This window comes from Molothrus ater, chromosome 4 (assembly GCF_012460135.2).
Source record: "Molothrus ater isolate BHLD 08-10-18 breed brown headed cowbird chromosome 4, BPBGC_Mater_1.1, whole genome shotgun sequence".
Lineage (NCBI taxonomy): Eukaryota > Metazoa > Chordata > Aves > Passeriformes > Icteridae > Molothrus > Molothrus ater.
In genome coordinates, this window is record NC_050481.2 from 3,561,031 (window position 1) to 3,584,974 (window position 23,944).

Sequence of the window (23,944 nt, forward strand, 5' to 3'; positions counted from 1 at the left end):
TAAGGGTTACTCATACTTGAGGCTCAGCAAACTGAGGAATCAGAGGATTACACACAGGGTATAGTGAAAAGCAGTTCAGGTAAAGAAGACAAAAATGTGATCTTCATAGAACTATAACAAGGTTCTTTGAGCCTTTTTAGTCCCTAGGATTGAACAAGATCCATGGACAGCTCAGTCGCTGTTCATGGCTCAGAAGCCCTTCTTGGTGCCCCCCACAACTGAACAGTCACCTTCAGAATATGTCTGTTTCTGCCACTTCATAAATGCAAATTTACTTTAAGCAGGGCACAAATAACCCACTCATTCTTCCTTGGCTACAATCAGATGAAAATTCATGTGCTGAGCAACCAGCCATACATTACTTTTTGTTACAGGTCTGCTCTATCTGCAGATATTTCTCTCCTTGTCCAGAAGAGGGACAAGACAAGGTGATGAAACTGTTAATATAAATCTCAGGATAACAGTCAGGAAAAAAATTATTATTATTATTATTATTATTACTACTACAAAAAATCCTCTAGAAAACCCTCCAAACTGTTATCATCCCATGGTCTCAAAAACACATTATTATTGTTCATTTCTCAAAACTGCCACTGGAAAATCTGGGTAACCTCACAATTTCTGGCTGATCTCCTGCCTTTCTCAAACAGCAGAAGAACCTGAGTGTGTGATCTAGAACAGAAAGGAATTCTTGCATCTCCAGCCCCCAGGCTAAGAGAGACTATGCTCCTCTTAACATGAGCATTCACCTCTCTTGGAAAAGTTTCTGTAATTTGCTTATCTATACAAAGCAGTAGCAAAATAATACCAAAGGATAGTTCTGCAATAAAAGCAAATATATAATGAAGTAATAAAAATAAGTAAGGTACACTTTCACGTGCATCTAAAGGCAAAGACAAAAATTTTGACTTTTCAAAACCAGCTTCAGGAAAGACAACTCAGTATTGGCTTATCCATATCTAAAGGACAATGTCCTAGACCTGACAGCACCCTGTTTTTAGAATTCACACTATCTTTTTTATTTTTTTATATCGTGCCTTAACTTCTATTGACAAATTGTTCATCCCCTAGAATTATATCATCTTCTATTACCTAGAAATGATTTCTTTGAAAAAAATATAAGTGATCCTGCCAGATGTAGAAGCAATCTATTCTGCCCCTTGAATAAAAGCCCAGCATTAAGTACAAATTTGAGAAAGGAAAATGTACAGGGTCCTTGAAAAAAAGAAAAAAGCAGAAAATTAGTTGCATTAATGAGCAATATATACTGGATTTTAGTAAATATGAGTAATAAATATTGCTATATGGTCTCAAAAAATTATATGATTCCCAAATTATGTCTGTAGAGGATGAAGCTCTCCTAAATGCATGCAAAACTTCTAATCTAATGATCAAAAAGTTTTAAATAATAAAATCAATCAGACATCTTATGTCTCCTCTAGAATGAATTTTATTCATTAAAAAGAAAACCTCATGAATATCATCACTCCAAAATCCTCCTTTGTACTTGCTATAATCTCAGAAAATTAGAGGTTTTTCTCTGGGAAATCAGAGTCTTTCTGCATGGCCTGTTTGTGTTTCAATACCTCTTACCACCACTGTGTAACTGGCACCTTTAATCTGCTGCAGAAGTAACCTTATCATCCCACTGGCATTCCTAGGAATAAAAGGAACATCACAGTATGAGTTGGTTAATCACTTCCAAGGCAAACAAAAGCCCATTTTGCTGTCTTTGTATTCTGTTGAAGTTTGTCAATGTCAAGTCAAGCCTCTAAGGCAACACGTCTTCAATTAGAGATGTAAAATCCAGTTTTGCATGCAATTTAAATCCTGCAAACTAGCAATCCTCTCATGGAAATCACAATTATTTCCATTCTTATGCATCAGTATTTCCGATCTACCATCATTTTTCTCTCACATGAAGTGATACTTAATTTCCAAGACTGAGCATTTTTGACAGGGGTTTCTGATTTGCCATTCAGTTACCACATTACAGTCAGGCTAACACTGATAGATCTTTAAGCTAGAGGGATAAATGATATTCTTCTCTGCCTCACTCTTTACAGAACTCACAGATTCCCACTCCACCCTCACCAAGAAAAGTTAGTCGTTTCCCACCCTCTCCAGTAAAACAGTATAGAACAGATTTATGACTACTCTAAGTTTGAAGAATTTTTATGCTGAACACTGAGACAAATGTGTGGCCATGTAACCATGGCTGGAGATGTATCTCTAAAATCATCAGAATTGCACAAGAAAAACTGAATTTTGATTTAAATGGGTATGGCTGTGTGCATGTGAGGCCATATCTTTGGTTGGTTAAATCAATGTATTCCTTTGCTTTCAGGGAAATTGTGATTTGGATCCCAAACCAGCACAACACTGCAATCCCACTGAGGTCTGTAAGTGAAGTTCAACAGCAGCATTACATTGCTAATATAGTACTAACAACAATGGATTCCTAAATCACACATTTGCTGTGATCTAGAACATGAAACTTTTCTTTTAGTTTTCTGAAACAGAGCTCAGACACACACCCAGCTTTAAATGAATGAGGAAATGTCACAATTCAGAAAAACGTGACACCTGTTAATGTTCTTTAAAGCAGACATGTTCTGTGTTGCAAAAATGCTAGAAGTCTCTTGTGTTCTGATGAGTACTCACTCAAAATTAGTGCTCTATTCATTAAAGCTTCTCTTAGCTTTTTTTTTCCCTTTTTTGTGGCAAAAAATCAGGACTTCTTTTCCATTTTAAAAAATATACCCAAAATAGTCCAAAAAAGGTAGAATTTTTAAATTTACTGCCTCTTTGTTTTCAATTATTAGACTGTTTAATTTTCCTGTCTCACTTTTTACCCTATTGAATTTATTTGAATTTGATCATTTTATTCACCCACTTTTTAAAGGCCACTTTTTATTAAAACTCCTTTTCATTTCTCTCTCTTCTTTTCCTGCAGAATTCTGTCATCCTTGAATCTCCAGAAGACATGAAAGAGTATCAAATTTGCTAGGGGACAGTGAGGGTGTTCTGTGATTTACTTCAAAAAAAACAGAGCTCTTCTTGGGAGATAACTCTGAAAGGAAAACTTTCAGAACCTGATATACCTCCTTGTGTAGGGGGTAGAAAAATAAAGAAGCAAAGATGAGCTTGGGAGATGTGGTAGGACAGGTATTTTAGTAATATTTGTCTCTTTTTCTAATGACTCTATATAAATTGGCAATAAAATGGAAATTTTAGTAATGCATCTGTTACGGTCTCTTTTCCTTGCAATACTCCCTGTCTTCAGCTTGACCCATCAGCTTTTACCTCCTATTTTTTTTCCTTCCTGCCCTGCTGAGGAAATGAAGTGAGAGAGAGGCTGGGTGGGTGTTTGCCAAGGTTACCTCACCCCACTGCACTAGGTCACACTTAGAGGATGAGGAACTCACAACTGCATTGAAAACTTCCAAAAATCCTGACAAATAGCTCTCAGTCTGCAGTTCTTTGTGTCCAGGAAAAGACCTGGGGCTGTGCCCCACTGATTTCAGTGTACCTGCCTCCAAGGAGGGATATTTAAATAAAAAAGCACATGCTTCTACACACAGAACACCTGGCTGGAGCCAGGAGGCTCCACCTGCCTCAAAGCACCTGGGATCAAGGATGAAAAAACAACGGGATCAGGACCACAGAATCTGCAAAACAACTTGAAGCCAAGAGATCTGTCAAAGGCATAGGAACCAAAACAAAACAAAAAACATCTCTTCACAATTAGCCCACAACCACTTAGCTCTGTGGTCATGAAAACACTTGAGAGAAAACTTGTTGCCAATATAGTCAAGGGCTCTCTTAATTTCATGCACTGTGACTTCAACAATTTATTCATGTCTCATTTTATTTCTCTAAAATTGGCCTCATTTAAAAGAAGGGAAACCACATTTCATGCTCTTCAGTTTCATTAAAGAGATACAAATTCCTTACCGAAAGAAGACTCTTCTAAATTAAACCATTGTAGCCGAAGAAAATATTGATATTTTGAATCTGAAAGGACTCTGACACAATCTATATTCTCTTGCATATCATTTTTATGGTATTATTTTTTAAAAAAGGAAGAAAAAAGCTCCTCCCTTTAAAAAATTGTTTTCAACATGTGATGGAATATGTAACACTCAGCTAAGAGTAACACAAATGAACTATCTCACAGATTTTCTAAAGTTTGTCAAGAAAGAAGGCCACTGATCTCTTCCTCCGCAGTGTGGGAATACAATATTTCACCCTCTGAAACTAACTTGTATCTGCTTGACAAGAAAAGTATGGTTAACTCCCTTGATTGATACCCACTCCACAGGAAATGTGATATAAACCCTATATAAATTACATAAGATAAATCCAGCATCATTCAATATGTGGCTCAAAGTGAACTCAATTTTATGAGTAATAAATGAACAGCTCCAAATTCCAGTAGTTTTTTATGTTTTTCTTGGCTACAGGACATATAAATACATCAAGAGGGGTTTTTTCCACAAGGGTTAAAAACCATTTATTTGGCTGACTTGAATGAAAGATGAAGCTCATTTTTTATTCAAATCTTACTTCATAGTAGATAAGGGTCTTCAGTTCCCCTTTACATTCATTACAGAAAAGAACAGTCTGCTGGTGGTTGCATCATGTGAGAATGACAAAATATTTCCATGAAATTCCGCACTGAAATTTCTTCCCTTCTCTTTTTCAGGTTTGTCTGCAAAACAACAGTAGGGGAAAAAAGAAGTCTGTCCTTTCTGTCTTTTAGATGTGTCTAAGGAAAAGAAACTCTTCCAAACTTACCAAAAGCCTTTTCCATAAACACCTTCAGTCCTTGATGTTCTCCACCTCCATCCTCAAAGCTGAACTGCTTCTGTCTGCTGTAGGTACAGCTTCCAGAAGAACAACCTTTCAGGGTCCTTCTACATGGCAAAAAAATAGAATCTAAGTCCTTTGTGCTTTCTTGATTCCCATTGACCTTACCACAGTAGCCCAATATCCACCAAAACACACAAACAGTAATTTCCAATAATCCATTGGTATCCTTTTCCAATAATCCTATTTATAAGAGGCAAGACACACCAGGGAGCACATTCCAAGGAACAAAAATGCTGTTTCTTTCACAGCCTGAATGAAAATGGAAGAAATATTTCCCAACTGGAAGAGCAAATTAATTAGTGAGCCTTGTCAAGCTCAAAAACCCCCCTCTATCAAATTAAGGGAAATGAAATATTAATTTTGTTATTTTAAACTAATTTTCCTTACAGTCCACTGTAAATACTGAAATATAAGAAATATCCCATGAACACACATTCATAGCTCAGGTCTATTTCCCTGTTTCCAGGGATCAAGGAGACAAGGAGTGCAAATCCATTACCTACTGACTTTTTGCAGACTTTTTTTTTTTTATCATGAATCACGTTTCTACATGTACATGACTGCTGGGATTCCAGAATAAAATGCACATTTTCAGAAAGATTCTGATCTGAGTGGGTCAAGAGAAGGACCATGAAGAGTCACAAATGGTCATGGCCATGAACCCATCCCGGGTTTCATGCATCTGTTAAGGCAGATTGCCTGAAGTGAATCATGGCATCAGCTTGTAAAGAAAGATTTCATGTTTTAATCCTCGCCATACATCAATACCAGTAATTTAAAAGCTTGTAGTTTATCTGTTTCTCTATGTAAAACAGTGGATTTCCCCCTCAATGTGCTGGGTGGGAGAGTGAGTTCCCTAAAACATTACACACTGGCAAACTGTGGTCTAGCATACCTTGCCAATTTTGCCTGAAGCTGTTTCTGTCTACAATAGAGCAAAGGAACTATCATTTATTTCAATGGATGCTGGCTCAGATGTCAAGACATTATACACAAAGCTTTAGGGACTGGTTTTGATACCCAGGGTTTGGGGTGGTTTTTTTTGGTTTTGTTTTTGTTTGGTTTTTGTGGGGTTTGTTGTTGTTGGGTTTTTTTAGTTTTGTTTGCTTTTATTATGGCTCATCTCTGTGTTTCCTGATTTTGCTGAAGTGAAGTGCAGCTGTTTTCACAAGGTTACCAATTCAAAGCTGCAATACCAAAGTTGCATCCAAATTCCCTTTTCCTTTAAGAGTGTAGGATAGATGCTGTCTCATTCAATGGAGAACAGAACTAAATTCATAAAAGGGAGGAAGGAGAGTCAGCCTCACAATTCCACTAACTGTGGGAAAGAGTACCTCCCTGTAAGTATATCTGGAATTTCTTGCTCCCCAGTAGAACAGATAGTGCACTAACATGGTTCACACATGGAAAGCTGCTCCCCAAAATTGTTCTAGGGTCATTACAATGACAACCCTGAGGCCACCTCAGCAAAGCTGGCTTTTTTCCAGGACAATGGGACAAATGTGATTTCTCCAAAATGTGTGTCCCTTGCACTGTGTTCTGTTGCATTTGCAGATCAGTTGCAGACACAGCACAACTGACCTGAATGTGCTCAGTGAACCTGCCCTGCTTTCCTGGGCACACAGCAGTCCAAAAATATCATGTTGTCTGCCCCAAATAAACCTTCTGCAAGATAAGTAGACATGACAAGAGAAGCACAGAGTAAAAGGTACCACAGAAGCATTTAGATTACATGTGCTGTAAAACCTGCCCAGAAGTTTGGTCAGGTGTCTGCTATGTGCAGACACATTGCCAAAATAGCCCTGCAGTTCCACAGATACAGCTCCTACCTGCCAACTTTCCAACAGCAGGTCTGTCCAGGGAAAACACTGCACCCAGGCAGCAGGATGCATGTTTGCCAGGAAACTGTCTGTCTTTGAACAGGGCTGTGCAAGGCAAACCAAAGTGCAGAACTCTGTGCTCTCTAGCTAGCTCAGGCATCAACAAAACAGCAGCCACTGCCACAATAAAACTTTCCACATGTCCTTCAAGTGATCCCAGAGTTTGTAGCTGTAGGAAGAAGAGAGATCCCCATTTGATCCTCCTTGGTAAACTCAAGGAAGCAAATTGAGCAAATCTCTGGAGCTGGAGAGCAGAGCTGCTGAGCTTTGGAAACAAAAGGATCCAGGTTGGTGGGGAGGGCAGGCAGACAGTGCACTACACTTCACTGCTGAGGAGAGGTTTGCCTCTCTGACACACCAGAAAACAAGAGAGCATGACTTCTAGGTGCAGCACTTTGTATTACTTCTCCTGCTGTCTCAGACACTGAAATGAGCACTGCTGTAAGTCACTACCTGCATGCAAGTCAAGTGCAACACACAGTGTATTTTCCCACACAAGTTAAAGGCCCATTCAGAATCCCAAATAATCATTTACCTCAAAAGAATTTGCTCATTATGTGCTTTGCCTGGCCCTCATGGTCTTGCAAAGCCCTCTGAATAGTCAGGCCTGAAATAATCTCCTGCTGCCTGTAACACTGGCCTTTCTTTCTTTTCATGTAACTGCAAACAGGAACTCCTTATTCACAAAGGAAGAGGTTATTAAACTCAGCAGAGTTATTCTAAAAAAGATAGAAATGAACTTTGACTGCAATCTTAAGTGTGAGTCTTGCCTGGAAAGCTGTTTGCCACACAAAAGGCAAGCAGGGAGCACAGATTCAAGGCTGGCCATTTTCATGTGTAGTCACCACTAAGCTGACAAGAGAGTAATCTGCTACCTCACTTTGTTATCAATGGTGCTTTAAATTTGTTACTTGTATGGAGGGATCCTTTAAGCTGCATGTTCTCTTGACACAAACCTCCCTGTTTTAAACAAGGCATACATCTCAAAATGATTTAGATGTTTGTGGTTGACACGACTCAGTTGCATCACTTACGCCAGAGTGACTCGGATGAGCAACATGAAGACAGATAAATCTAAGCAGCTGGAGCCCTGTCTGATTACATCTTTAAATCCATAGTGGTTCACCTGTAAAACAGCATCACAGTCATGACATGAAAACTAAGCTGGTGGTTAGCCAATGAAAGTGCACCACAGACCTCCAAAGGCCAAGTTTTAACTCACCTGCTTGTTTTAAACAGGATGATGAATGACAGTGGAAAAGGCACTCAGTCTCCCTTCCTTTATGCCCTTCTTTGTTTCTTAGCTGGACTGGCCAGCTACAATATTTCTTTTACACACAAAGCTTACTAACTCCACTCCAAACCTGAAGTATTAAAGCTGTTCTCTCTGCTAACCTTTGCCTGGTGCACAAATTGCCACAACAACCTGGCAGCTACTGTGATGGAGGTACAATGCCTTGAAAAAAAAAAAAAATGGCCTGGAGCTGGTCAGAATGATTATTAGCACCAGCCACACTTGATAATAATAAAAGAGATAATCGGTATTTAACTATCTTGTTGGTAACCATCAAGAAATCAAATGAGCTAATTACTATGTCCTTTCTTTCCCCACTGATCTGCAATCCCTGGATGAATGCTGTGTAAACCAGAAAAATTTTTGTGGCCATCCTTTAGTAATTGACCTTTAGCTCTCCCCATTTCATTTGCCCTAAGTGTTAATTGACTTTGAAAAAGCAGTATATTATCCTTTTAGAAAAGAAAGTCTGATTTGTGCCCGCCAACATCTCACAGCATCAAAGCCCTGTTAAATCATAGAGCAATACAGCTGAAAATGAGTCTCCAGAAGATGTGGAAAGAGGGTGGGGGAAGGAAGCACAATTGCTATTGACAGAGCTCCACTGCCATCTAGAGAGAACCTGCACCAGCTAATTTGCTCAAAGAGAGGTTGTTAGTCAAAATATTTCCATTCTGATATTGGGGGAGGTAGGAAATCCACTCTGGTTCACTGTATCTCATAATTTTTTAACCAATTTTTAGTAATCTGCAGAAAAAGCAGATCATATCCTGGAATATAATCTACCATTAATTCTATGGAAATCATGGGAGCAAGCTTTAAAGGCTCACTTATTAGCTCCCCTGAAATGATGTACAGTATCTGCACAGTTTTGTTTCAAAGAAGCTTCTTTGAAGAGGTGAGGATCTTTGTAGAAAGGTGCTTCACTCCTAAACGATTTACATTTTAAAGTACATGTTATGTCCTTGGCAGCTGCCTTTATGATGTTGCCTGTCAGTAAAAGTGGAAGAAACAATGTGCTATACAGGGTATGATTTTTATTTGTTTTTTACTCCTTCAAGTATATAAAATTTTCTTTTCTTCGCCTTTTATATGAGATCAGGAGGCACCCACAGAACACATTACTAGTAAGAGTCTACTTTAATGTGACTGATTTAATTCACTCAGTCTCTTGACCAAAAAGCCACAGAACTCCATTCAGTGTATGAGACAGGTCAGCTGCTATAAAAGCTGGAGAAGTGTCCCTCACTGGGAGCAGCTAAGCCAATTACAATCTCAAAGCAGCTGACACGACCTAGCTAAGTGCATCTGGAACAAAAGGAATTATTTTAAGGTACAGCCAGCAACTAATTTAACTGTGTCTTTAATGAACCTCAAAATGGAGGGTTCATTACTGCTGTGTCACCAAAACACTCAAGAGTGACTTGTGGTGCTCTTGGCCTCCATCACTTATGGATTTACCTTCTGATTAGAGAGCAGTGTGGGGCTTTTAACAGCCATCATCTGTCTACTGACTCTGAAAATTTTAAAACCAAGACCTGTTTGAGGACTGATAGTCTGCCACTGTTAAAAAGGCAGCCAGGATATTTTTTATAGTACAGCATAGATTGTGTTTTCTTCCTTTGTGAAATCCTATTGGACTGAAATATCTTAAGATATACAAAGTAGTAAATTAGTTTGTGGTTATTTCCTTTAGCTAGCTGGTTAGATGCTCTGTGGTTGCCCACTTTGGCAGCAGTAGTGACTTAATAGCACACAGAAAATTACAATGGTAGTTAAATTTTGGTTAAATATATGTTAAACGTGATGCGTTATGCAATTATGAGAGTATCTGAATTATATTTTTAATCTTATTTCCTGACTAAACACAGCACCTCAAAACAGGTTTATCAGGGAAATTAGATTCATTTTCACTGAAATACACTGAATACAGTCAGGTTTGCTAAGCCAAGAAGTGCTTTCAGTGAGGTGACCATCAGTCTTCTTGTTCCTATCAATGCTGACACTGATGATTCCTGGATGGAAGAGCACAGTAGCTGTGAATGATGGGTTTATGAAGAGAGGGAATCCAATACTTCAATCAAATATTAGGAAACAGAGCACAGAATACTCAATCAGGTGCCTGACTGGATGGATCTCCCAGTCCAAATGTGATGCAAATTGCTGGAGGTGTTTCTGCCAGTGAGCACAGCCAAGAGGCTTGTCCTGAAGAAAAACCCAAATGCACCTTTAAAAAAACAAATTACTTTTTTGCTGACACATACAATTAAGCTGTGCAGTTCAGGGGGAGAATGATAGCTATAAGAAGAGTAACTGTGAAATCTACTATGCTATACTACAAACACACAAGGCTAGACTGGGCTTTCTGCTGTTTCCCTGTTTCTTATCTTGTCCAGAGACCTTGAAGACAGTCCTGAAATAACGACAAAGAATAACAGCTCACCCTATAGCAATAATGCATTAAAACTGAATCAGATAAATGTCAAAAATAAGAGAGTTTTAGACAGAGAACTGCTTCTGGTGAAGCGTAAGTACAGGGTTTCTTGGCTTTCTTCTTTTATGAGAGGCAAATAAATTCAGACCATAATGCTTGCAACATGAAAACCAGCACCTCATCTGGTATATTTTACACTAGAAGTTCTTTTAGGCATTATTTCCAATAGACAGGCTTGTTGCTATCAGAAAAAAAAAAGTACATCAGCTTGTTATAGATGGGAAGAGAACATCCATATTGTGAAAATTAAAAGATAGCATCTCTTCTGTGTCTAGAATTTATTGTGGAGTTCAAAGGGCATTGTTGAAATTCTGTTTGATTTGTACTCACAACTGGATATAATAGGATAGGCTTCATGAAGATATGGATCTCTCAGCCTTTTCTGAAGGCTGTCTTAAAATATTATATTTCAAGGGACATAAATAAAACTGCTTACAGTGTGACTGTAATCAGCTTATGTCACATCTTGATGCTTCCTTTCCCTGGCTTGCAGACTTCCCCTTCTTTTTTACTGAAACTCTTTATTTCTAAGGGTAGACTCTGCCACACTGTTTTTTTTTTTCATTTTTTTTGTAAAATGACTGGTACAATAAGACCAAGCACCCTCCCTAAAGGTAACTGTCATGTCAGCATCCAGTCCTTGCTCAAAATGAAATTCCTAGAACATATTCATTCATGCTAGATATTTCCATTCATTTTAGCAAAAAGAAAGGCATACGTAAATCTTTCTCCTTCTTTCACAAGCTCTTTTCTCATAGATTCATTCACTGAGAATTCTTATTTGAGCTGGAGCCTGAATTAAGTAGGCTTCATATTAAATGCCAGGTCAAACACGATTACATTGCTGCAACGTAACATTTTATGATTTGTAAGACGCTTATTTCTGTACTGATTTTAAATATTTTGAAAAATAGGCTGGGGTGTGCTCTGTGGAGAGCAAAAGCAGCAGTTTGATGTTGTTTGCCTGATTTCTTCAGTGATCAATGCAAGGACTAACCACAAGTCTATCACTTAGCTGAAGTTAAAAGTTGCCATTCTCGCAGAAATGTCAGGAACCTGCCTTCTTGGTATAGAGTATCTTGAGCTAGATCTTGACAGAATATCATCGTGTAACCATGACAATTGATATTAAAATCAAAGCATCATACTCAGGAGTAGCCAATATCATCATGCCCTATCATATATATATATCTAGATATTTGTATGTATAGATATATATAGGCCATACAGAAGAGCCTTGTAATATAGAGACAGGAATAAATAAACAGGGAAGAGATAGGCTCTTCTCTTCTTTACAGGTAAACTCTAGGGATAACCCTTCTAAATTTCTCTGCTTTTTAAAGGGCTGCCACAACCTTTATTAGCCTTTTGGAGACCTGACTCCAAGCAGCATCCAGCTTCTCGTGATTGCTGCAAATTACTGCCCTGTATACACTTTAATATGTGAGACATAAGAGATGAGGTGCTTGGGAGCATAAAAACCAGCGAGCACAAGAGAGCCAGAATGTACTTATTGACTAGAGGCAGGCCCAAGTGGAAGAAGCTGACTTGTGGAGCACTTGAATATTGGTATTGATTTTGTTTTCTTTATCAACACAAGGTGGGGGGGGGGGGGGGGGAAGTACAGCAAAGCGGTGAAATGTGCTGATCGCACGGAACGGGCGAGTCAACAAATGCACAATGGGGAAGCAATGAAATTCTCATGGATTTAGCTAAGCTAAAATCACAGGCAGATAAGTGGCTTACAAAATTCAATTTGAAAAAAGGTAAGATACTGAATCTGTGGATAAAATAACAGGAGAAGGGAACTCTATTTTCAATGGGCAGGGAAGTGACTGCTGAAAAGCTGTGCTTTTTAGCATTTCAATGGAGGGAACTGTGTGCAGTAAACTCAGGTTTCTCTCAAAAAGCTGCCCTCCTGCTAGCACTTCTTTTCAGACAGTAGCCAGAAGACAGAACTAAAAAGAATTTGTGAATTTCTTCAACTTTTATCCAATTGGGTCTTTTTCATATTAAAAACAGAGGGAAGAAAAAATATTTAAGAACATAAAAATTAAAGGAGATTATGCTAATACCACACTAGATTAGGTACTATAAAAGTGACATTCAGAATACATGTATCACTGTGATTACAAAAATGAGAGTTGGGAAAGTAGGATGCAAAGAAGACAACAAGGAGATGTATATTGGTTAATACTAAATACTTAGGCAGTCTGAGGAACAGGGTGTACGTTTGAAACACAGTGAAGAAGATTAACCACATCACTCTTACTGGCTTTACAAGAAGAACAAATCCCAAGATATTGTTGTGAATCCTGTAAACATACTGTTAAGAGGGAAAGGGAAAAATAAAATCCAAACCCTGACATCTGAGACAGGATTTACTAAGGAATGCAAAATCCCAGAGCTGTCAGGATTTTATCAGCAACTTTTGTACTACTGAGAGCTTCCAAGCACTGGTAACAGCACTTTGACCCCAAAGTTTCTGTGCCATGCCAGCAATAGTGAGAATCTGTTATTTCTGAATATTTTACTCATCAGTAGTACAGTTATAACTGTCACAAGATTGATTTCTGATCAGCTTTTCCATTGCAGCCTGTCTGCCTCCCCAGTTTTCCCCTCCTTCATCCAATTCAGAAAGGTTAAAAAGGAAAAATACCTTCCAGAATTCACTAAGAAAAAGAGACCCAACATTTCTCTGGCTGTCAAGACAATAGCAGCAGTCAGAGTACCCACAGAACACATCACACAGACAAGATCACATCCTGCAATCTCAACAGTGCAACTAAACTGACTTTTAACAGAAATAAAAAAAATTATTAACAAATAAAAGGCCCCAGCAAAGTACCAAAAGCAGAAATATTTGGGGAAGAAAGAGCTAATAAAAGCTTTACTCGGTACTTCAGTTATTTTGGGGAAAAGCAGAGCATTTTTTTCTCCAATGATTTCTAGGTCTCATGCACACAGTTTTCATGCAAAGGCAGGCTCTGGTTTTACTTCCAACAATGTAAAGCTTGTTGGGACCAAAAATTCTCTACGTGAACTTTCCATTTAATGGCTAAATATTAGTAGTAATGGTTTGTTGTGGTTGTTTTGGTTTTTTTTCACAGGCCAGTATAGCCAAACTGACCCCCCAAAGTCTGCAATGCCTTTGTAATGTCTTCAGCATCACCTGACAGAAAGAGCCAGTGAAACAGGGCCCAAAAGGTTGCTCATTTCTTTCACACAGCCAGAAGATCTTGGCAGCACAAACACACACATGGAGTATGGCAAATTTCTTTAAAATTTTGTGGATAATAAGACTACTGCTAGAGGCTGAATACTAATTGTCTGAAATCAAAGTAAAATCAAAAGCAACCCTCACTGCTGTTAATTTGACAGCTGGTCATTTCCTCAAACCTGAGAGAGAATCCTTGGGCCAAGACAGCTTTTAGAAACATAAAAATGCGCATTCCTGTAGGAAGCAACACAGCAGCAGGGCTTTGAGAATGGAATCTGGTCTTTATTTAATAGACTGGCAGCTTTAGGAGAGAAATCCAGCCCATGTGCAAATGTGCCTGCAGCTAATGAGTGGATGTGCAGCTCAGAGGGGTTACAGATCTCCACACAGAACTGTGATCTAAAGCTAACCCTCAATTTAGAATCTAATGGGGGGGAGGAGTAATAATGCATAAATAATTCATAAGAACCTTAATTGGTATTTCTTTTGTGTGGCAAGAGCCCATTAGTATTATGGGTGATCACCTGGTTTTTAATCACAAAAATGGTGATTATAGTTGTGCATTATGTCAACTGCCCAGGCCTGACAGGCTACAACAATGCAGTGACTGATTCTGCAACAGCACTTGCAGATTTGTACAAAGAGCACAAATACTTCCACCAGTTATACCAGTAAAGGCATCTTACCTTACCCAGCGAGAATATGTTGCATGATACCTTAATTCTGAGATAAAATATGCCCACATTTCTTGCACTCTGAAGTCCATTTTGTTCCCAAACCACTAATTACGGGGATATCATAGATATGATATAATTATATATATCATAAAATATTATATAATTCAGTTGATCTTACTGCTTTTTCAGATTAAGATGCTTTCACAGCAACAGTGAAGGAATGGTATGGCAGAGTACATCTATGCACATTCTCATCCACCCCAACATTAAATAGAGAATTTACTGGGGTTATGAAGCATACTCTCTAAGCATCATTCTGTGGATGTACTGTAACCTGTCAGTGTCTGGTTTAAGCCCATATTTAATTTTTTCTTAACCTTTCAGAAAACACAGAAGTGGTAGTTTAAAGCCAACTAAAGTTACAATGCTCAGAGAGAGGTAAAGCCAAAAAAGCAAGCAACCTGGACCTTGATTAGGAAAGTTTACTCACTGCTCTCTAGTGTTGACCATCTGGTTTCAGAAGCAGCACTTCCATGTAAATCAAATTTCACTCAGAGTGTACAATGCACATCACCAGCTATGCCTCCAGTCTAAAGTCACATCTAGACAGAGCGGAAAGTGGCATTAGAAAAAGATTTGAGATATCAATATATTCTTCCCCCAAATGCAATCATATGTGTTAATACAGTAACTCTATGCATCCACAGTGACTGAAATATGCTGAAGGGTGTGGCATTCACATTATCTGAAAAAATTCCTTCGCTCAGGGTTTTCTCCTGGGAAGCTGAAAGGGAGTGAGAGAAAAGGAAAACCATAATTATCTCATTTGCTTCTCCTGTCTTTTGCTCATATGGAATGTGTTTGGAGATTGTTTACCCACAGGTGATTGTTTCATTGGATTCTGCTGTGGGTTATTTTCACACACTGGGCAATCAGTGCCAAGCTGTGTCAGAACTCTGGAAAGAGTCACGAGTTTTCATTATTATCTTTTTAGTATTCAGTACCTTTTCTGTATTTTTAGTGTATTCTGTATTCTTTAGTATAGTATTCTTTAATATAATATAGTATAATAATAAATCAGCCTTCTGATGAGATGGAGTCAGAGTCATCATTCCTGCCTTCATCAGGGCACCTTGTTTACAATAGAAGGGTCCTACAGACCAATGTACAAACAGCGCCCCAGCCCTGCTCAAAGACCCCATAAATCTACAGATAACTAAATCCATGAGCATCTCCAGCTCACTTGCCTCAAGTTGTGTGTGTGACTAACAGCTTGTAAGAGCTGGGCCTGAAGAACAAATTACATTCCTTATGCTCCCGTGGTTGAGCACAGAACTGTTTCATCCCCAGCCACCAACACAGCGCAGCCACTCAGGCAGGAGAGTGCCTGACCTCATGATGCTACAGGGAGGAGTGCAGGTAGGGTGATTAAAATTACTCAGACAGAATGAGTTTTAAAACATGAAGCTTATAAATTATCTAGTCTTGCCAGTGCCAGGGGGACAGGCTGCACAGCAACTTTCATACACCTGCTCTCAGCTCCACACAGACGCAGCTGGAAGGTAAAAGTTGCAATCTTGGCATCAGGCAGAGGAGAAAGCAGAGGGGTGGACTTCCTGCCAGCACCTCGATAATGAGGGCACAGAGGGAAGCAAAACCGTGGGAATTATCAAGCTAAAAAGCATTTCTTTTAGCTACAGTATTCACTGTATCCAAATTAAAAGGATCATTTCATCAGCTGACTGCTGGTGGAAGCAAAGTACCCGACTGCCATCTACTGGCTCCAGCCGCGTCTCAGCAGTGAGCAAACTGCAATTGAATAAATGAATTCTTGGTGGTTCCTGCAGCAATTGGCTGCTGGTGGTACCATGCCAAAAAACCCACACTGGGCTGCACCACCGAGGCAAGTTCTGCCTACAGCAACTATATTAAAAGGCATCCAGAAGTACAAAGAAGTACAAAACTCTGACCCTTCCTGATATGTGCAGGAAACATAGCAGGGACAAGTTCTGACAGAAAACCAAAAGCAGCAGCAAACTGCAGTCACTAAACGTCTGCTGGCATCTGCAAAACTTGAGGCAGGTTCTACCAAGCTAGCACACAAATCCAGCAGAACAAAATTGTATTAATCAGACTGAAGAGTATTTTTCTCTCAGGAAAACCTGCACCTTTTAATATACACTCATGCTGTGTATTCTTATAACATGCATCTCCACAAAAGTTGGTGAAGCCTTCAACTCACTGTTTTCTTCTGAAATTATGAATAAATTCTAAGGCAAGTTAACTTAATAAATACTATAAATTCACTGGCTATTTAGGCCCAAAAAAATTTCATGCCAAGAAAATCAAGTGCATACATTTTCTTCTGTTAATATTCTTTTGGTATTCCCTAGATCTTCCTTAAGTATAAAATCATTTATGGCTAAAATTGGGCTGTCCAACTGTTCTATTAATTCCTCATCCTCATTACATACTAAAACATCCATTCAGCATTTTTTTCCTCTACTAATGTACCAGAAAGTCATCTGCTCAATGAAATTTACTGCTTGCTTATTTTTTTTTCCCTGTGTATACAAGAAATTGTTGTGCATTTTGTATTAGGTCTTTATTATCTAGTAATGATGGCTTGCTAATTAAATTGGGGTTTAATGGCATAGTTAAATTCTAATTTATGTTTTTGGAGCTTTATTTAATTCCTTTAGTTGAAATGTAATCACTTTCTCACTATTATCTGATATTGCATAGGAATAAAAAGAATATCAACTCCTCATATTCAGCTGATTTTCTTCTATTAAATCTTGTTACTTTTTTTAACTGAGAAACCTTTTTTAACCACTCTAAGCTGATTTGAGGGCAGGGGGAAAAGATGTGCAATTTCTGCGGATTCAGCTCCTTGCAGGAGTCAACTTTCTGCAGCTTCCTGGGATCCCACTGCACACACAGATTTTATTTATTTTTTTGCAACACTTATGCATGAAACAGACAAGTAAAGAAAACAGAATAGCTCTTTACACCCTTCCCTTCTTGGGCTGTGAAAAACTGCCCCTAAGCAAACCTGTTTCTAGCAACTTTCCTAGGAGCCACTTTGGGGAGTGAAATGAGACTTGAGGAGTGATTGCACCCCCAGCTCTGCCTCAGAGGGATGCTCCTCCCTGTATTCTCACCAGAGCACGTTTTGCTCTTAAATCTTGGCTTTTGATAACAGCTTTTTACGGGCAATCCAGCAGGAGGTGAAAAGGAAAGTATTTATCCCATGCATTGTGTAAGATACAGTCCAGCTATAAGGAGAAAACTGAGTTGCACAGAAGATTTCATCCAGTAATCCATACAGCATATCCTGAGAAAGATGTTTAAGTGGGTTAGTCAGACAAACACTGAGACAAAAAAAAAAAAAAAAAAACTGAAAGCTATACACAAAATATCTGGCACAAAGTAGATCCTACGTTTCAAATATTTGAATTTTGAGTCAGTAAGGTTGTCTGTAGCCTGGTCACACCAACTTTTACTTTTCAGTCTATTCAGAAAGATGGCTCTTTTTTTTTGCAAACCAGTCATTAAATACATGTCAGTCAAATGAAAAAGCACAGATATTTCAACTACCACAAAGTGAGAACTATTGCATATAAATAATCCTGCTTCACTACAAAGAGACAAAACGTTTTTGATTTACAAATTTTGATATTGTTTCATCTCAGCTTCAATATCTTCATTTTTAGAAGCAGTCCTCAAACTGGATTAACCCTTCGCAATCTGCTGCTCCTCAGAAGTCAATAAAAGCTCTTTCTGTGTGCATGAGAGATGAGGAAAGGCCCTGAAATTCATTACAGGCCTATATCCCCTCTAAGAACAGCTGCAACATGGGCACTGTTTTCTGATTTTACAAGGGCAGCTTCTGTGCTTTCAGACTCATAAGTGTAAATTCAGTTTTGTACAACCCAAAAATAAAAAGCCAAATTATAATTTTTGTTACAGACATGCAGTACTGAAGACTTAAGGTTTTTATCCTACTCTTGAGTTATTATTAAAGCTGTTAACATGGGAAGAATTTGCATTTTTTAGAACTGCATGTCATTCATCTCTAAAATATCCAAATCCCTATCTCAGTGACTGCCTTTAACAATACTATCAATAGATGAAAGCTTATCAATGATCCTTTGCTAGCATTACTTTAAAAGGTAAAATTCTCCCAGGAGCAAGAAAACAGGATCTAACTCTTTGAACATGTTTTCAATATTAGAGTAAAATACCTTTTCCTAATATATTTTTATGTATTTTTTAATTTTAAAACTAATTCAATAATTTTTTTTTGTTCTATATTTTTTAATATATACCAAATGCGCTTTTAAGATGTAGGAGACAATATTAATTTCTTTGGTTTTGTCATTTTTAACTTACTTTTAATAGGCCTTGTTATTTTCCAGTTGCTCACTATGCAGAGAGAATGCAACACTACAAGCTCCTCATTTACCTCCGTGATAGATGCCAAAATGACTTGGCATTAAATGAGCTGAAATTTCTTCTAGTGCATGGAGGAAAGTTAAGCCCAGAACCACAACTGAAGTCCATAAATGAAAGTTTTAGAGAAGAAAAGGGAAAATACTTTCAGTATTTTAAATGGGTGGATTTATGTTAAATTTTCTAATAAGAATTTCTTCCCTCCAAAATTCTCATGGTACAGTTATGTTACTGGAAGCAGCACAGTGTTAAGGTCTTGTGCTGCTGCACACAAACAGAAATGCTATTATTTTAATCTTAATCACATCTACTCTGTAGCTGAAGTGGTCTTCATATTCTGGACTTTAACCTATGTCCTTTAAATATGACTAGTTTGCTCAAAAAGGTAGAAACTAAATCTAAAAATGTGGATTTTCTAAATAAAATCTCCCAGACTACAGCAGTGATGTGGGCTGAAATTATCATAACCATTAATATCTGAATACCTTCATTTTCTCAGCTCTTCCTGTAAATCATTCCTTTTGAGAGCAGAGATTTATTGTCATGCAATAATTGCACACTACATACAATAAATGTGCACTACTTTTGCACTACAAAGGTTGGATTTATGGAGAAAACTTGATAAAAAAGGAACAGATAACTTTTGTAAACTTCAGAAAAGCACGTTTTAATGTCACATGTTATGGCTGGTATCCTGGATTCTATACTTTTGTAGTTCAGAACTGAAGTCTACAGGGAGATTTCTCCATTGGGCAGTGCTGAAACTCAGCCATTACACATTGCCCAACCTAATGTAGATATTCAGTGCACTGCAGCACAGACTTCTCCAGCCATGGAGTATGTCTGGCAAAATAAGAAGCTCTGTGTCAGGGCTCAAGTGGAGCTCCACACGGGGAAAAAAGAGAACCATAAAAGAGAGTTTCTTCTGAGCTTTTTTTTATATAATTGCAGTTATTCACAATGCTCCATGAAACTGAAAAGCCCCTGTAAATCCTGGAGAGAGAGATTAAAAGGCAAGTGAAGCAGTCAGGGGCACAAGATAAAGATTCCAAATCCATTTCAGCTCCACATGCGTGGAATGGAAACAGATACGGGCTTACATGGCATCTATGTTCACACAACAGCACTGAAAATTTAGGGGTTTATAAATTAAACTGTGACTTGAAGCAAGAAGAATCAGACACACCAACATAATAAAATCCATCCAACAATCCAAATAAGCATGCAAAAACGCTTAAAAGTAACATAATAAATAAGTAATTTTAATATAATAAAAGTAATAAGACCAGATGAAGAAGAATTAAAATTAAATGTCATTCAGGGCCATTACAAGGTAGTTATTTTCTACACTCACCTGTTCTTTTGAGCAATGAGGGAAAGCAAAATGCTGCATTTTCCAAATGTCTAATTACAACTCTTCACAAAGCTGATTACAAATTAATAGCAGAAGCTCCAGTTTCCTGAAAAATATGAAATTCATGGACAAGAATGTGATTATTATAGCATGTGGTGCTCATGTGTTATTGGCTGCACTACCAACATATCACATCTTGCAGAAATCCTACAGAAGCTCCAACCTGGATCCAAGCACCTATAGGAAGGGACATCATTTCCACTACAAGATGAATCTAACAAGGACAAAAAAATACATGCTAGAGGAAACACAATATGTGAACATACAATCAGAACCAGAAAAAAGAATAATTTATATTGAAATCAGTCCCAGGCTCTACTTGCAATTTTTTTTTCAACTAAAAAAGGGCACATACCCTGGATTCTGTCAAAGAGTTGTAAATAGCATATGGGTTATCTCAAGCAAAAAATTACACAAACATGACAACAACAAATGACATCATAAAATCCAATGCAAGGTTGGCCACCTCATCATTTTCAGAAGATGAAGAAAAAGAATCAGAATTTTAAGACCCAAATCTTACTGAAGTCCCTTTCTCTCCATGTTCTTCTGCCAACTAAACACAGGGGAAATCTGTTCCTGTACCAAGTTCTTTGATAGCCAAACAATGACATTATTATATGGTTTTAAATAATGTTGAGGACAGTTTCTAAGCCTCTGCATATAATATACTAATACATAACAAATCACTGCCTTTTTTATTCATTCCATGCTCTGCTGTAGAAACTAAAACTCTTTCCACACACAAAAAGAGCTGAAAACATGCAATCACACATTCAAGGATTTTTCAAAAACTGAATTACCATAATAAAAAAATAAAAAAAATAAGGAATGATTTTGAAAATGGATAGTACTACTCTTCTAAATCACATCAACAACTAAGTGTCAAGGGCCTGCTATAACTTGGTACCAAAAGAGTGTTCTATACAATTGCCTTGGATTAATGGATATTTTATGCTAAAGGATAACTTCTAATTCTGCTGCAAGAAGCACATACTTGCCATGCACTGCAGACATTAGGAGTGTTGGTTATGATGTATGCATGGAAACCATCCAAGGGGAAAAAAAAATCCTATAAACTTAAGTGAATCCACACTGGACACTAGAAGTAAAACTGTGAAGTTTCAGGAATAAGCAGTAGAACTCAGAGCTGAAGGGAAATAAATTTTGAGTATTTTGACCAGCTTTTTTTTGTGTCTCAGTAAGAGAAAGTATTTATAGGGACATGTCAATTCAATCTATCACTACATAAAACAACTCCTAGGAGGGAGTCAGGAAGAATTTTCTCAAAACAGCATCCTAGTTTGTTAAACACAGTATGGCATGACCCCATTCTCATGTAGCCCAGTGAAAAACAGATTCTAGTAGCAGTGGGAGGTATATGGAGTATGAGATTTCCATTTTTTTTCCATGAGACTCAATATAAAAAAAATGGCATTGGATACACTTTAAAAGGGCAAAGCCCATCTTCTTTATTTCCATGCTCCCCCAGCCTCTGCAGTGTTTCAAGTCTTACAAACAATATCTAAAAAGACAGTGAAATTTCCCTTGTGAAATATGGAAAACATAGAATCTTTTTCTTCACCCCAAGCATGCTCACTGGGATTCAACAGGGCAAGTCCTGAAAATATGGCTTTGAATAAAATATCACAAGTAAATAAGGGTGCAGTCAGAGGCTGTGTCTATTAAAACTACATATTTAATCTCCATCCCAGGACAAAACATGTCTCTGCACCACCCCTCTTGCATTCCCCTGTTCCTCCTTAGGAATTTCCTGCCTTGCTGTTATTTGGAATTTAAGCATTATTTCCTAGCATGCCAGCTTCTACCTGCTGCTGGTTGTGGCACTGTCCTTGCAGGGCTCCCAGCTCTGCAGAAGGGAAGATTGAGGAATTGGGCATGACTGTGCCATTGAAAGGAGGCAGCAGGAAGCCCTGCACAGTGGCAAGAGGTCAGGGAGCTGGGGCAAGTGTGGGTTACTCTTCCTGAGACCAGAAGTGCCAGGAGCTCTGAAAAAGGAGCACAGATTTTATTTAAAAAGAAAAAAGAAAAAATTATGCCAGGCTTTCAAAATGTCAAAAGGCCACCCCCTGTATTAGGATGGACATACACAGGGTGGGCTGGTAAATCCTTTCCCAGGCTCAGCTCTGCCCTCAGCCCCATGGTCAAACCAAAAAAAGCAAGAAATCTCTGGGTAACCGATTCCAGTCATCCCTCTGTGCCCTGAGGGAAAACATCTTTCTTTCCATCTCTTCATCCCAGGCTGCCCACTGGCCTCAGCACATAAATCCTCAACATTTTATCCTCTTTCAGTAACTTGTTTTCTGCTTCATATTTATCAATAATCAAACCCTCAAAGAAGGAATATTACCAGTTTTCCTCCTTTGTCTATAAGGGACAATACAGTTCCTGGTGTTACAAAAACAACAGTAACATCCTGATTGCATTATTTTGCCACTATTTGCCTAGAATAGAATCAGCCCCTTGAAATGAAAAATGTTATTTTTTGAGGATGGAAGGAACAGACTGAGTTTTAACCATATTTGATATTGGCCTGCATTGCACATAACATGATTTCAGAAAGCTCTGGATTCAATCTGGGCTAAGGCAATGCTCCCACAGTTGAAGTTTCTCTTGCATAATTCAGAATTTCCTGGGTATAAGATTTACAGATAAAAAGTTTCTTCCATGCATAAATACTACAGCAATCACTGCTCCCTCAACATCTATTTTTCCAATTTGCTTTTTTTCCACTCACTCAGGCCATATCTTGCCTGATAGGTGAAAGAGAGAGGGAGAGAGAGATGACATATTGTCATCTCCATCAAAGATGCAAAAACATGCTACAAAGCTAAAATACCTCAGCTCTCCTGTCTGCTGAGTTTCCCATTTGCTAATGACTGATACAGAAGCAGGTGCTGTTCCAAAGCCACAGGAAAGCACTGAGTTTGCCATATGACAACAATGCAAAGGCCATCATGCAAAGCTGTTCAGGAGAGGGGAAGATGGGAAATTAAACACCTGTAATTAATTTCCTTCACAGAACATCCTCTGGCGACATCTGCACAAACCTCCCTAAGTCAGAAACCCATTTGTGATGTTTTGCAATTGGTTCAGATGCCAGTTTTGCTCTGCAGACTGACACTGGCAACAGCAATTAAATGAAGATAGAATGCAAGATCTTGCTGAGCATCCTCTGCTGGGGGGCAGCCCAGCCGCTGTATTTGGGAACTTCATGGAGCTTTTGCTGTTGTTTTTTGTTTTTTCTTGTTTTCCTTGCCAATTTGTAAATTGTTCTATTTGCTTGCTTCCTCTCTCTTTAAGACTGATACTATCAGTATCAAAATAATAATAATATATTCATTTATTCATTTCTGAATGCTTCTAGAGCCATATCCCAGAATTTCAAATAGTGTTGTAATAGAGACAAGGACAAAACAGGGATGCTTGACATCTGATATAGGAAGAGCTGCCAGCCTGAAATAAGTGCACAAAGGTACCGTGCATGTATTTTTCAAATATCTAATGTAACTGCCTAACAGAGAATTAGAATTAGGTGTTTTTCTGTGTCTCTTATCTACTACACATTTACAGAGGAGGAATGCAGTTTGGAACATTCATCTCCTCTGCAGCTG

At 38.3% G+C, this 23,944-nt stretch overlaps 1 long non-coding RNA gene across 1 annotated transcript; it reads right to left on the minus strand.

Moving 5' to 3' along the window:
• Window positions 1-1,365: 1,365 nt before the first annotated feature.
• On the minus strand, window positions 1,366-4,992 carry LOC118686560 (uncharacterized). The gene is made up of 3 exons (XR_004980187.1): window positions 4,801-4,992; window positions 4,570-4,714; window positions 1,366-1,657 (listed from the first exon to the last, which is right to left on the minus strand). It is a non-coding gene; the product is annotated as an uncharacterized LOC118686560 (long non-coding RNA).
• Between the last annotated feature and the right edge of the window lie 18,952 nt (window positions 4,993-23,944).